We start from the raw sequence: 12,357 nt of genomic DNA, 5'->3' as shown, positions 1-12,357 counted from the left end.
AATTTTTAAATACCGAGTCCTACCGAATGGGTATTCTGAAATCGGTAATTGATATGTAGGTAAAAAATCGGTATAATTTTCCGATTCGGTACAAATCGGAATCTGTCAATCGGATTTCACAGATTCTGAAGTGACCGAATCCGAATTTTCCGATTCGGTATTTCCCATACAACCCTATGGGCCAAAAGGCCCATAGGAAAGCATTGTAAACACCGAATCGGGAAATACTGAATCGGGTAAAACCGAATCGGTGAAATTCCGAAAGGGGAAGCAAACAAAAGTGAAACCTAAGAAAGCAGCCAATCGTGTGCCGCCACCCTCCCCCACCCAACCAGGAAGTCGACAACCAGGCAGCTGCAACAAATTTGAAGGCTCAGGAGAGGCAGTCAGAGCACAGCACAGACACAGAGCTGCAGGGAGTGATCGATACCAGTTTACCACAGTGAAAATGGCCAGCAGCAGTGAGAGCCAGAAGGCAGAACGGAAGAGGAAAGCAAAGTTCAGCCCTATGGAGCTGCAAGTTCTAGTGGAGGAGGTGGTAAAAAACCACAAACAACTGTTTGGCAGGCACTCCCTCAAAGTAGCAGAGTCAGTAAAACGCAGGCTGTGGCTTGAAATAGGTGAAAGGGTGAATGCTGTGGGAGTGACAAGCAGGAGCCTGGATGACCTTAAAAAAAGATTCTATGACATCAGGAGTCTCACCAAGCGAAAGATGTCAGAGATACATAAGCAGGCTGGTCTCACTGGCGGAGGCAGGAACCCAGCGCCCCCCCTGACAGACCTGGAGGAGTTGGTGGCGTCCACCATTGAGCCAGACAGTGTGGTGGGCTTGGGAGATGTGGACAGCTCAGCCAGAGCAGGAAAAAGAAAAGGTAAGATGCATGCGCAGCATGACACCCCATACCAGCTTGCCTCCCTTAACCCTTATTGCACAGCCAAACCCCAGTCCAGTCAGCATCTAACACCAGCAATGCATTATGGGAAATGTAGTCAGCTAGCATTAGAACATGTGTAACTGCCCAGACATCAACAAGGCATTGAAAGTAATGCAGAATAACGACAGTGAAATTTGTAATGCATTTATTGAAGACAATGTGACACAGTACCACACAGTTGACATACGCTGCATACCCTTCCCGCATTGGGTGAACAGCAAAACACACAAGATGATGGACGGAATGTTGCACAATGGCAAAACATTCACCCCCAGTCACCTTGTTTCCCATGGCAAAGCCAAATTCTACACCTCTTTATTTTTTGTTTCAGTGTCTGAAGCTTCTTCGGAGGCATGTTGTCTTCACAGATTGTACTATGGAATATCGAGGCTAGGAATATTGTGATACAATAATAACATGAACAGAATAGCAAGGCACAACATATCAATAGGTAAGTGCATATAGAGGAAGCATAGATGTACTATTCCTAACTCCACATCTACGCACCTTGAAGAAATATATTGTATCAAGGTACATTTATATGGAGTTAGGTATAGGAAATCTATTCTAACTTGCCTCCAATATTGTTTCCACGATATTTGGAGCCATCGAGATTCCTACTTCGATATTCGGGGGCCAAATTCCATCATATAGCAACTGGAGTCCACTTGAATGCTGGATTTCACAGGTAGTATGGTGTCAGATTTGAACCAGAAACCAACTCACTCAGAATTTGGGGAGGTGAGGCCACTTCTTCAGGCTTTATATAGGCTTGCTGACCATGAGATTACAATGGTGTAATATGCATAATTACGGGAATTTCACGCCACCCAGGTTACGCTAAATTCCCGAAATTACACCATTGTGCCATTTCACATAATTGCACACCACTCTCTGTAAACCTTTGTATGAATGCTCCAGTCACTATAATCTTTTGCAGCAAACGTACAGGAACCACAGAACGGTAGATGCTGTTCGGGGTTCTTTCATTTTTGTGGACTATTTTGTCAGCATAAAATGTGTCCTTGCATTAAAAATGATGCAAGGACCATTTTCATGCTAAAATTAGCACTAAATGATGGATTTGCATTTTGCTAAATTATGCTGAATTTTGAGCAATTATGTCAAAGAAAATTACACAAATTTCACACAGCCCTATGTAGCGCCAGTAGCACACATATGATTCCAAACCTAATAAAGAGGAAACTGCATTTACAAAGTGGGAGCAAACCAAATGTAACATCCTCCCAGAATTTGACTAGAAGAATTAAAATACACCTTTCACATCTCTGGGTACCACTCATATTCATGTATCAAAACACCGTCCAGGAATTGGGCACTTACACAAATAATTGCCCTTTTAAGTACTTGCTCTAGGAGAGAGGCGACTTAGTGAATGCAGAATTTCACCAATTATAAGAGACATACATTAATGTGATTGATCCTTTGGTTTCGAGGGTGGTCAGGTCGTTGAGATGCTCACTTTGGTACCTGGGCTTCTGTACTGTAATTCTAGCTTTGGCACCTAACCAAAGAATTGTTTGATTCTGAACAAACACTATCTCATTGTTCCAAAAATTGTAAATAAGTAAAAAACAAAAGTGCTGTATATCCCAGTTAAACTTTACCTTCCCGCCTGACACTGATTTCCGAAATTTGGACTTAATGCTGAACTAACCCTGCTCATCAGGCCCTGTTTAGGAATGTAGGAGCTATTTAGTGCACCTGATAAATAGTGATACCGCCAGTGCTTAATTTGAGCCAGTGGTTTCCGGTTCTCAGCACCAGCACTTAAACATTAACACCGGTGCTATAGTTTAGGCACCAGTTAAGGACACACTTATTTTTGGGAGGCACTGGGGGGGCATATTATCAAGGGGGTTTATCTCCGCTTTTTTGGCTTTAAAAGCCAAGAAAGCGGAGATAAAATTATCTCCCTATTACCTAGCTGTCGCTAACACCAGTTAGCGACAGCTAGTAGGAGATAGCGACCATCTTGGGCCCCACTTTGCATGTCAGTGATATTTATCACTAATGACATGCAAAGTGGGCGTGCCAAGATGTTAGCGACTGAAAACAGTCGCTAACATCGCTATCTCCTATTACCAACTTTTGGAGATATTCGCGCTAAGCGCGAATATCTCCAAAAGCTAACACCTGCCCTGAGCAGTTCTTAGCCATGTTATCCAATGGGAGGTGGATAACATGGCTAAGAGTTACAAATGGGGGTGGGGTCGCACACTACTCACACACCGGCGGTGTCGCCCCTAAGGACTCTGGTCAATGTAGTAAAGTGTTCGCGATGCATCATCTTTCGATCTTCTGCTATCTTCGCTGTCTTCGCCATCCCTGGACACGTGTTTCGGGGTATTACCCCTCATCAGCAGGGATAGGCCGTGTACTGGGGTTGCCGATGGCTGCCAATATCTGCCAGGTATAGTACCACTCAGGCGCGTAGGTGCGGGATCCCAGGCTCGTCAGCCCACTGCTCACGGGAGCTTTAAAGTTACAAATGGGGGTGGGGTCGCACACTACTCACACACCGGCGGTGTCGCCCCTAAGGACTCTGGTCAATGTAGTAAAGTGTTTGCGATGCATCATCTTTCGATCTTCTGCTATCTTCGCTGTCTTCGCCATCCCTGGACACGTGTTTCGGGGTATTACCCCTCATCAGCAGGGATAGGCCGTGTACTGGGGTTGCCGATGGCTGCCAATATCTGCCAGGTATAGTACCACTCAGGCGCGTAGGTGCGGGATCCCAGGCTCATCAGGCCACTGCTCACGGGAGCTTTGAAGTTACAAATGGGGGTGGGGTCGCACACTACTCACACACCGGGGGTGTCGCCCCTAAGGACTCTGGTCAATGTAGTAAAGTGTTCGCGATGCATCATCTTTCGATCTTCTGCTATCTTCGCTGTCTTCGCCATCCCTGGACACGTGTTTCGGGGTATTACCCCTCATCAGCAGGGATAGGCAGTGTACTGGGGTTGCCGATGGCTGCCAATATCTGCCAGGTATAGTACCACTCAGGCGCGTAGGTGCGGGATCCCAGGCTCGTCAGCCCACTGCTCACGGGAGCTTTAAAGTTACAAATGGGGGTGGGGTCGCACACTACTCACACACCGGCGGTGTCGCCCCTAAGGACTCTGGTCAATGTAGTAAAGTGTTTGCGATGCATCATCTTTCGATCTTCTGCTATCTTCGCTGTCTTCGCCATCCCTGGACACGTGTTTCGGGGTATTACCCCTCATCAGCAGGGATAGGCCGTGTACTGGGGTTGCCGATGGCTGCCAATATCTGCCAGGTATAGTACCACTCAGGCGCGTAGGTGCGGGATCCCAGGCTCGTCAGCCCACTGCTCACGGGAGCTTTAAAGTTACAAATGGGGGTGGGGTCGCACACTACTCACACACCGGCAGTGTCGCCCCTGAGGACTCTGGTCAATGTAGTAAAGTGTTTGCGATGCATCATCTTTCGATCTTCTGCTATCTTCGCTGTCTTCGCCATCCCTGGACACGTGTTTCGGGGTATTACCCCTCATCAGCAGGGATAGGCCGTGTACTGGGGTTACCGATGGCTGCCAATATCTGCCAGGTATAGTACCACTCAGGCGCGTAGGTGCGGGATCCCAGGCTCGTCAGCCCACTGCTCACGGGAGCTTTAAAATTACAAATGGGGGTGGGGTCGCACACTACTCACACACCGGCGGTGTCGCCCCTAAGGACTCTGGTCAATGTAGTAAAGTGTTCGCGATGCATCATCTTTCGATCTTCTGCTATCTTCGCTGTCTTCGCCATCCCTGGACACGTGTTTCGGGGTATTACCCCTCATCAGCAGGGATAGGCCGTGTACTGGGGTTGCCGATGGCTGCAAATATCTGCCAGGTATAGTACCACTCAGGCGCGTAGGTGCGGGATCCCAGGCTCGTCAGCCCACTGCTCACGGGAGCTTTAAAGTTACAAATGGGGGTGGGGTCGCACACTACTCACACACCGGCGGTGTCGCCCCTAAGGACTCTGGTCAATGTAGTAAAGTGTTCGCGATGCATCATCTTTCGATCTTCTGCTATCTTCGCTGTCTTCGCCATCCCTGGACACGTGTTTCGGGGTATTACCCCTCATCAGCAGGGATAGGCCGTGTACTGGGGTTGCCGATGGCTGCCAATATCTGCCAGGTATAGTACCACTCAGGCACGTAGGTGCGGGATCCCAGGCTCGTCAGCCCACTGCTCACGGGAGCTTTAAAGTTACAAATGGGGGTGGGGTCGCACACTACTCACACACCGGCGGTGTCGCCCCTAAGGACTCTGGTCAATGTAGTAAAGTGTTCGCGATGCATCATCTTTCGATCTTCTGCTATCTTCGCTGTCTTCGCCATCCCTGGACACGTGTTTCGGGGTATTACCCCTCATCAGCAGGGATAGGCGTTGTACTGGGGTTGCCGATGGCTGCCAATATCTGCCAGGTATAGTACCACTCAGGCGCGTAAGTGCGGGATCCCAGGCTCGTCAGCCCACTGCTCACGGGAGCTTTAAAGTTACAAATGGGGGTGGGGTCGCACACTACTCACACACCGGCGGTGTCGCCCCTAAGGACTCTGGTCAATGTAGTAAAGTGTTCGCGATGCATCATCTTTCGATCTTCTGCTATCTTCGCTGTCTTCGCCATCCCTGGACACGTGTTTCGAGGTATTACCCCTCATCAGCAGGGATAGGCCGTGTACTGGGGTTGCCGATGGCTGCCAATATCTGCCAGGTATAGTACCACCCAGGCGCGTAGGTGCGGGATCCCAGGCTCGTCAGCCCACTGCTCTCGGGAGCTTTAAAGTTACAAATGGGGGTGGGGTCGCACACTACTCACACACCGGCGGTGTCGCCCCTAAGGACTCTGGTCAATGTAGTAAAGTGTTCGCGATGCATCATCTTTCGATCTTCTGCTATCTTCGCTGTCTTCGCCATCCCTGGACACGTGTTTCGGGGTATTACCCCTCATCAGCAGGGATAGGCCGTGTACTGGGGTTGCCGATGGCTGCCAATATCTGCCAGGTATATTACCACTCAGGCGCGTAGGTGCGGGATCCCAGGCTCGTCAGCCCACTGCTCACGGGAGCTTTACAGTTACAAATGGGGATGCCAAAAATTGGGGGATTCCCCCCTTTTCAAAACTGCAAGTCACCCGCTTCATTTAGAGGCAGGAGTATGCTCTGTTTACGACGGTGGACCCAGCATCCTTTGCTGTCCAAAAGAAAACATAATCCAGCTTCACAGACACAAGCTACATGACGTCAGTACTAGGCCTGGGCGGACAACTGCGCTACGCTCACGTAGTTTGCGAAGTTTGCGCAACTTCGCACTATGCAAATTGCACGTAGCACAGTGCAAACACGCGTAGCGCAGCGTAGCGGTAATTTTTTACTTGCTCGCGGTACTCAACGTCAAGTTGGCGACCGCGAGCAAGCAAAAAGACATCCTGGCGAGACTTTTTCCTCGTTCGCGATCAGCAACATCAAGTTGCTGATTGCGAGCGTGGAAAATAAACCTCCCCACGAGATTCTCAATTTGGTGGAGAGACACTAGGACAAAGTGCGAAAATTGTCTGTGATGTGTTTTTGGGAAGGAAGGACTGGTTCGGGAGAGGCAGGAGAGGGAGAGAGCAGGTTTTCCAAGAGTCTCACATATTTTCCGAATCTTGAGCGTTTGAATATCTGTGCAAGTAAAACAGAGAGCAGATGCCTCCCAACATGTGCTAATGCCCCTTTTTAGATATAATGGTTTTAGGAGAAGTCTTCTAGGAGCGTCTAGAGCAGGAAAACAGCACAGAAGATGCAGCCATGATTCAGACCTGTAATTGCACAGTCTACAAGCCCCCTCCTCACCAGTTGGAGCCCATCGGTTGAAGGCAGTGGAGCTCAGACCTAGAAGACACATAAACATTAAATTTTTGCGGCACACTGCGTTCAAACTATCAATAAGGTATGGTTATGGTTATGGTACCCGGGGAGGAATGAATCGTTCAAGGGGAGCAAGACAGTTCACGTTTTTAAAACCCAAGTGTCCATTTGGTAGGAGATTTGTCTTGCCTGCTTATTGATAACCCTTTTCCAGACTGTGTATGGAATAGAGTCTGCAGTTAGTGACGTTTCGTCGATATGTAGCGTTCTTATGGCTTTTACAATTTGACGGTCCCATGGGTTCCCAGAGCTGGCAAGGGTTACTTTTAACCGGGCTTTAAGCGTATTATCTGCGGATTTTAGTGCCCTTATGTACTTCTTTTGGGTATCAGTCTCACAGAAAATAGATTGTTTTTGGAGACCCAGCTCTAGTCAAAGTCTTGCCCTGTGAATATAATTTGGGTGACGAAAGATTTTGTTATAGATGGTAAACTGGGTGTGGTCGAGACTGGCCAAGCATGCATCAGGAAAGGCCTGGTGCCCATAACTTAGGGCAGGAAGAAGAGTAGCTTTGATCACCTTCAGTATGCGTACGGCGTAGGGACTACTCAGGGACTGGTTGAGTCGAGTCAGGCTGTATGTTGTTGCTCCAGCTCTCTTTCTCAGGGCTGCTAAATGGACTGATGGTCTAGAAGACTCGCTAAACCAAACCCCCAGGTACTTATATTTTGATGTTGTTTTAAGCTTTGCGGGCCCAATGTTCCAGGTTAGAATTTTCTTTTTCTTGCAACGGCCGGAAATCAAAACCTTGATCTTATCCTGGTGAATTTTAAGAGCATTAGCTGTATTGTATTCGTTGAGCTTACACAAGGCTTTTTGGAGGCCAGACTTGGCCTGGTCCATATGACAATATCGTCAGCATATTGCAGAATGTGCAGATTCATTTTTGCCTGGCCCAGTTTTGGCGGAAAGAGGCTGCTTTGCTCCAGGAATCTCCCCAGGTCAGCGGTGTAGAGGTGAAACTAGAGGGAAGCAAGAACACATCCTTGCTTTAGGCCGTCTGAAGTTGGAATTTTTGCAGAGACTGTCGTGTGGCCAGTTCTGACTCGCACCCATGTGTTCTTATGCAAGGAGATAAGGGCTCCGAGCAGGCTCCGTGGGATCCCTCACTTGTCTAATTTCCTCCATAGAGTGTTATGAGACACTTTATCAAAGGTGGCACTGTAGTCTATAAAGCAGCACTAGAGAGGGAGCTGATTTTTTTGAGCTGCTTGTTGACTTATAAGGGCTAGGGCGGGGAGGTTGTGGAGGCAGAAGCTCGGAACCCAGTTTAAAAGTATGGTAGAATGTTATTTTCTGCAACCCATTTTTCTAGTGACTTGAGAAGACACCGAGCATAGACCTTGGCCTCAAGATCTAATTGGGTAATGAGTCATTAGTTAGCTGGAAGGGAAGGGTCTCCTTTTTAAAGAGTTGGACATAAGATTGAGCGTTTCCATGAATTCGGTATCTGAAAGGTAGTAAACGCATAGTTGTATAAGGGAAGTAATAGCTTAGCCAATTCTTCCAGTGCACATTTGAAGACAGCAGATGGAAGGCAGTTAGGCCCTGGAGCACCATTGTTTTTCATACATTTCAGAAACTTGCAGACCTGGACCGGGGTAGTCAACTCACGGGTATCCATCCGCCTAATGTTGGCAGGATCTCTGATTAAGACCTCAGCGAGGTCGAGGATATCACAGCAACGTTGTTGAAACACATACTGAGACCAGAGTTGTTCAGAAACCGCGATCCCCTGCTCTTTTTTGAGGAGCGAAGTATGTTTATGTGCTTCCAAAAGTGAGTCAGGTTTTTTCCCTTTAACAGAAAAAATATCTTTAGCCAGTTCTTCTGTTCTTTTTGTTTCTTAGCTTCCCATGTTGATTTTTTGTAGGCTTTACTTAGTAAAGACATATTATTGGCAGTAAGCTCCGTACCTTTAGATTTATGCAAGCGCGTGGCACTCCTTAGGGCTCTTCTTTGGGTGACTAAAACCAGATTGGAAATCTGCCGCGGTGAGGCCTGGTTAATCTGTGATGAGCGTCAGGGCCTGTTAGGAGGTCTCTTAATTTAGTAATGCTTGTGTCCCACCTATGATGATGGCCTGTGGGGTAGTATTAGTATCACATCATTTTTACTGAAGGATTGCCATACAAATAATCATACATGTACTGGTATAGCCATTACATTCGCTGGTATTACGAAAATTCAAGAGTCAAAAGGCAAATGAGTCCATCTGTACCAGTAGAAGCTTAGACTAATAAAGAGAGCTAATGTGTGCAATCCCAAAATGGGAAACACAGAAAAAAAAGAAGGAACATCTACCCCAATCCCCCCTCCCCCTTAAACCACTACTCTACCCTACCCCCCACCCCAGTTGAATCCACTGCCTATATGCCCCTACACCCATCACCTACCCAGCCAGGCCCTCAACACTCCACGTCAGAGAGACGCAATAATCTAAGGTATCGGGGACAGGTAACCTCACGTAACTCTGAGGCCAGTAAGGATAGGAAGGGCTACCACAGTTCTACATATTTGGCTCCCTCCTTAGCTGCTATCAATGAAAGCTTCTCCATACCAAGCACCAGCCAGAGGCGATATAGCCACCCGTGAAATGTAGGGATCTGCCCAGTCCGCCAGTGCAAGATAATGTTTTGCATCGCCGAGCCCAATGCTATCGCAATCAGGCGAACTCTGCGGGAGCCCAGCGGGTACATCAAGGGGTTCGTAGCCCCAGGAGTACGTATGATGGGAGAAGGGGGATCTCTGTATCCGAGTGCGCGTCTACCTCGTCTAAGATCTGTTTCCAATACTCCTGGAGCTGCGCGCAGTCCCAAAGCAAGTGCACTAGTGTACCCACCTGCCCGCAGACCCGCCAGCACAGTTCATCCCTACTGTGATCCATTTCATGGAGACGTTCGGGGGTGTAGTACCAGTAGATCGCAATTTTGCTAAGGGTGTCCGTAAGTCTCATGTGGTATGCAGAGTGACACGCTCTGTGATATATCCCCTCCCACTCCTTATGAGTAAGTGTCCTGCCCAATTCCCTCTCCCAGCGCGCCCTACCAGCACTATAGACATGCGTGTATTTAATCTGTAGCATCTTGTATAACTCTGAGATTAATTTTTTATCTGTCGTGCGTGTGAGTAACAGGTATTCGTGAGGTGTAAAGCGTCTATCAGCCACGGAGTGTACTTGCTTGTTAAGGGCCCAATTCCGAGCCTGCAGGTATCGAAGCCTCTCCCCCTCTGGCATCCCGTATTCTTGCTTAAAATGGGAGAAGGAATTACCCCCTCCGCCGTGTACATATGAAAGAGATAGCTGCATCCTGCTAGCCTCCATCTCGCGTATGCCTTTGAGTCCAAACCCGGAGTGAAATCAGGATTGTCCATGATGGGAGTAAGAGGGGACGGGAAGGTGGTGAGTTCATGGCTAACTTTCATCTGGTCCCAAACCTCTAATGGAACCCTTGTAATATAGGAGGCATAAAGATTGGGGGGTCTGTGCTGTTTGCGGAGGAAGGGAACCTCCTGCAGGGCTCTACCAGCCACGCCTGGTCTTGGAATAGCCAGTGCTTTTCGGACTCCCATCTGCTCCTTTCCACCAAAAGGCGCAACTGAGCCACCTGAAAGTAGAGCATTAAATCTGGGAGTCCAATTCCTCCTCTCTCCAGCGGGAACATCGCCAGCCGTAGCTTTAGACGCGTTTTTCGCTAGTTCCATATGAACTGAGCCAGCTCCGACTGCGTTTGCTTTACCCAGCCCAGTGGAGGCCGTAGAGGGATAGTGCGAAATAAATATAAGATCTGAGGGAGGACATTCATCTTGATCACCGCAACTTTACCTAACCACGACAATGGGTAGTGTTTCCACCGCCCTAGCTCCCGTCGAATCTTAGTTTTCAGCAGGGGGTAGTTGTTAGTGACTATATCTCGCAGGGAAGGTGCCAGCTGAATCCCCAGATAGGGAACCGCCTCTGTCGCCCACTGAATAGGGAACGAGGCCTGCAACCGCTCTTGGGTGGGGTTCTTTAAAGACAGGTCAAGGGCCACTGACTTACTCATGTTAACCTTGAACCCGGAGGCCCTACCAAATGACTCCAGATCCTCAGGACAGGCGGGCAGTGCTTCCTTCGGGTGGGACAATGAAATCAGGACATCGTCCGCATATAAGTAAATCGTGTGGACATAGCCCCCAAATTTTATCCCCGATGCCCTAGGGTTAAGCCTCAATGGCGACAGTGGGCACCCATGGCCTCTTACCCCTCCTAATGGCAAACCGCGGGATGTATAGCCATTGACTCGTACCGTGGCCGCTGGGAAATTATAACAGTTCAGAACACGAGTACGGAACTTTGGTCCCAGTCCCGCCTTCTCAAGGACCTGCGCTAAAGAGGGCCAATGGACCCTATTGAACGCCTTCTCGGCGTCGATAGCCAGCATCATATATTCCCCCACCGTGCGCGTCGCTTTTTCAATGAGATGTACGGCCCATTTAGTATTATCAGAGGTTTGGTGTTCAGGGATGAAGCCAGCCTGGTCTGGGTCGATTAAACCTCTCATTTGAGGTCCAAGGCAGGCAGCCAAAATCCCAGTGTATAATTTGAGGTCGACATTGAGAAGAGATATAGGGCGGTTTGCCCTGCACCAAACCGGTCCTTTCCTGGCTTCGGTATGACCGCGATGGAGGCCTCCAAGAGATCACTCCGGATCGCTCCTGGCTCGGAGAAGGAATTAAAAAGGCGCACAAGAAGAAGGACGACCAGAACGCAGAATGTTTTATAAAAACTCACTGGAAAGCCATCAGGCTTGAGGTGGGAGATGGCAGCAATGACTTCCTCCAGTCAGATGTCCCGCTCTAGATGGTCTGCTTGATCTCGCAAAAGGGCGGGAAGGGGGATGGAGTCTAAAAATGCATCGTTCTCCGAGACGACAGAGGCATCACCGGTATAGAGGTCCGCATAAAAATCCCTGAAGGCTTCGGCAATGTCGTGATCTTCTGTGAGACGCTGACCGTCGCCTCCTAGAATTTCCTGCACTGTCTGCTGCTGTCTGGTTTCCCGTAATTTGTGTGCTACCAACTGCCCACATCTATCCCCTCCGGTATAATATGTGTGGCGTAACCGCAAAGCGGCAAACTCCGCACTATCTTGGTCGAGAGCCGTTATCTGCTGCCTAATGGCTTTTAACTGCCTTCATACCCTAGGTGCTCCTGTTCTTTTGTGCATTTGCTCCAACTCCCTGACTTGCTGGGTGAGATAATCTCGCTTGCACTGCCTTTCAGCATTATCTGCTGCAGCAATCGCTATAAATTCACCCCTAACTACGGCTTTCAGGGCCCCCCCTCTGTGTCGCGAGCGTGGTGTCTGTGTTATTATTGTGGGAAAGATAGGCTGTTACAGTGCACTGTATCCATGCCACCACCTCCTTGTGATGCAGTAATGTCCCCCTAAGGCGACATGTCCCCTGCGCGCGCTGAGTCGGGGGGGAGG

This window comes from Lissotriton vulgaris, chromosome 12 (assembly GCF_964263255.1).
Source record: "Lissotriton vulgaris chromosome 12, aLisVul1.2, whole genome shotgun sequence".
Taxonomy (NCBI): domain Eukaryota; kingdom Metazoa; phylum Chordata; class Amphibia; order Caudata; family Salamandridae; genus Lissotriton; species Lissotriton vulgaris.
This window is presented reverse-complemented; position numbering follows the sequence as displayed.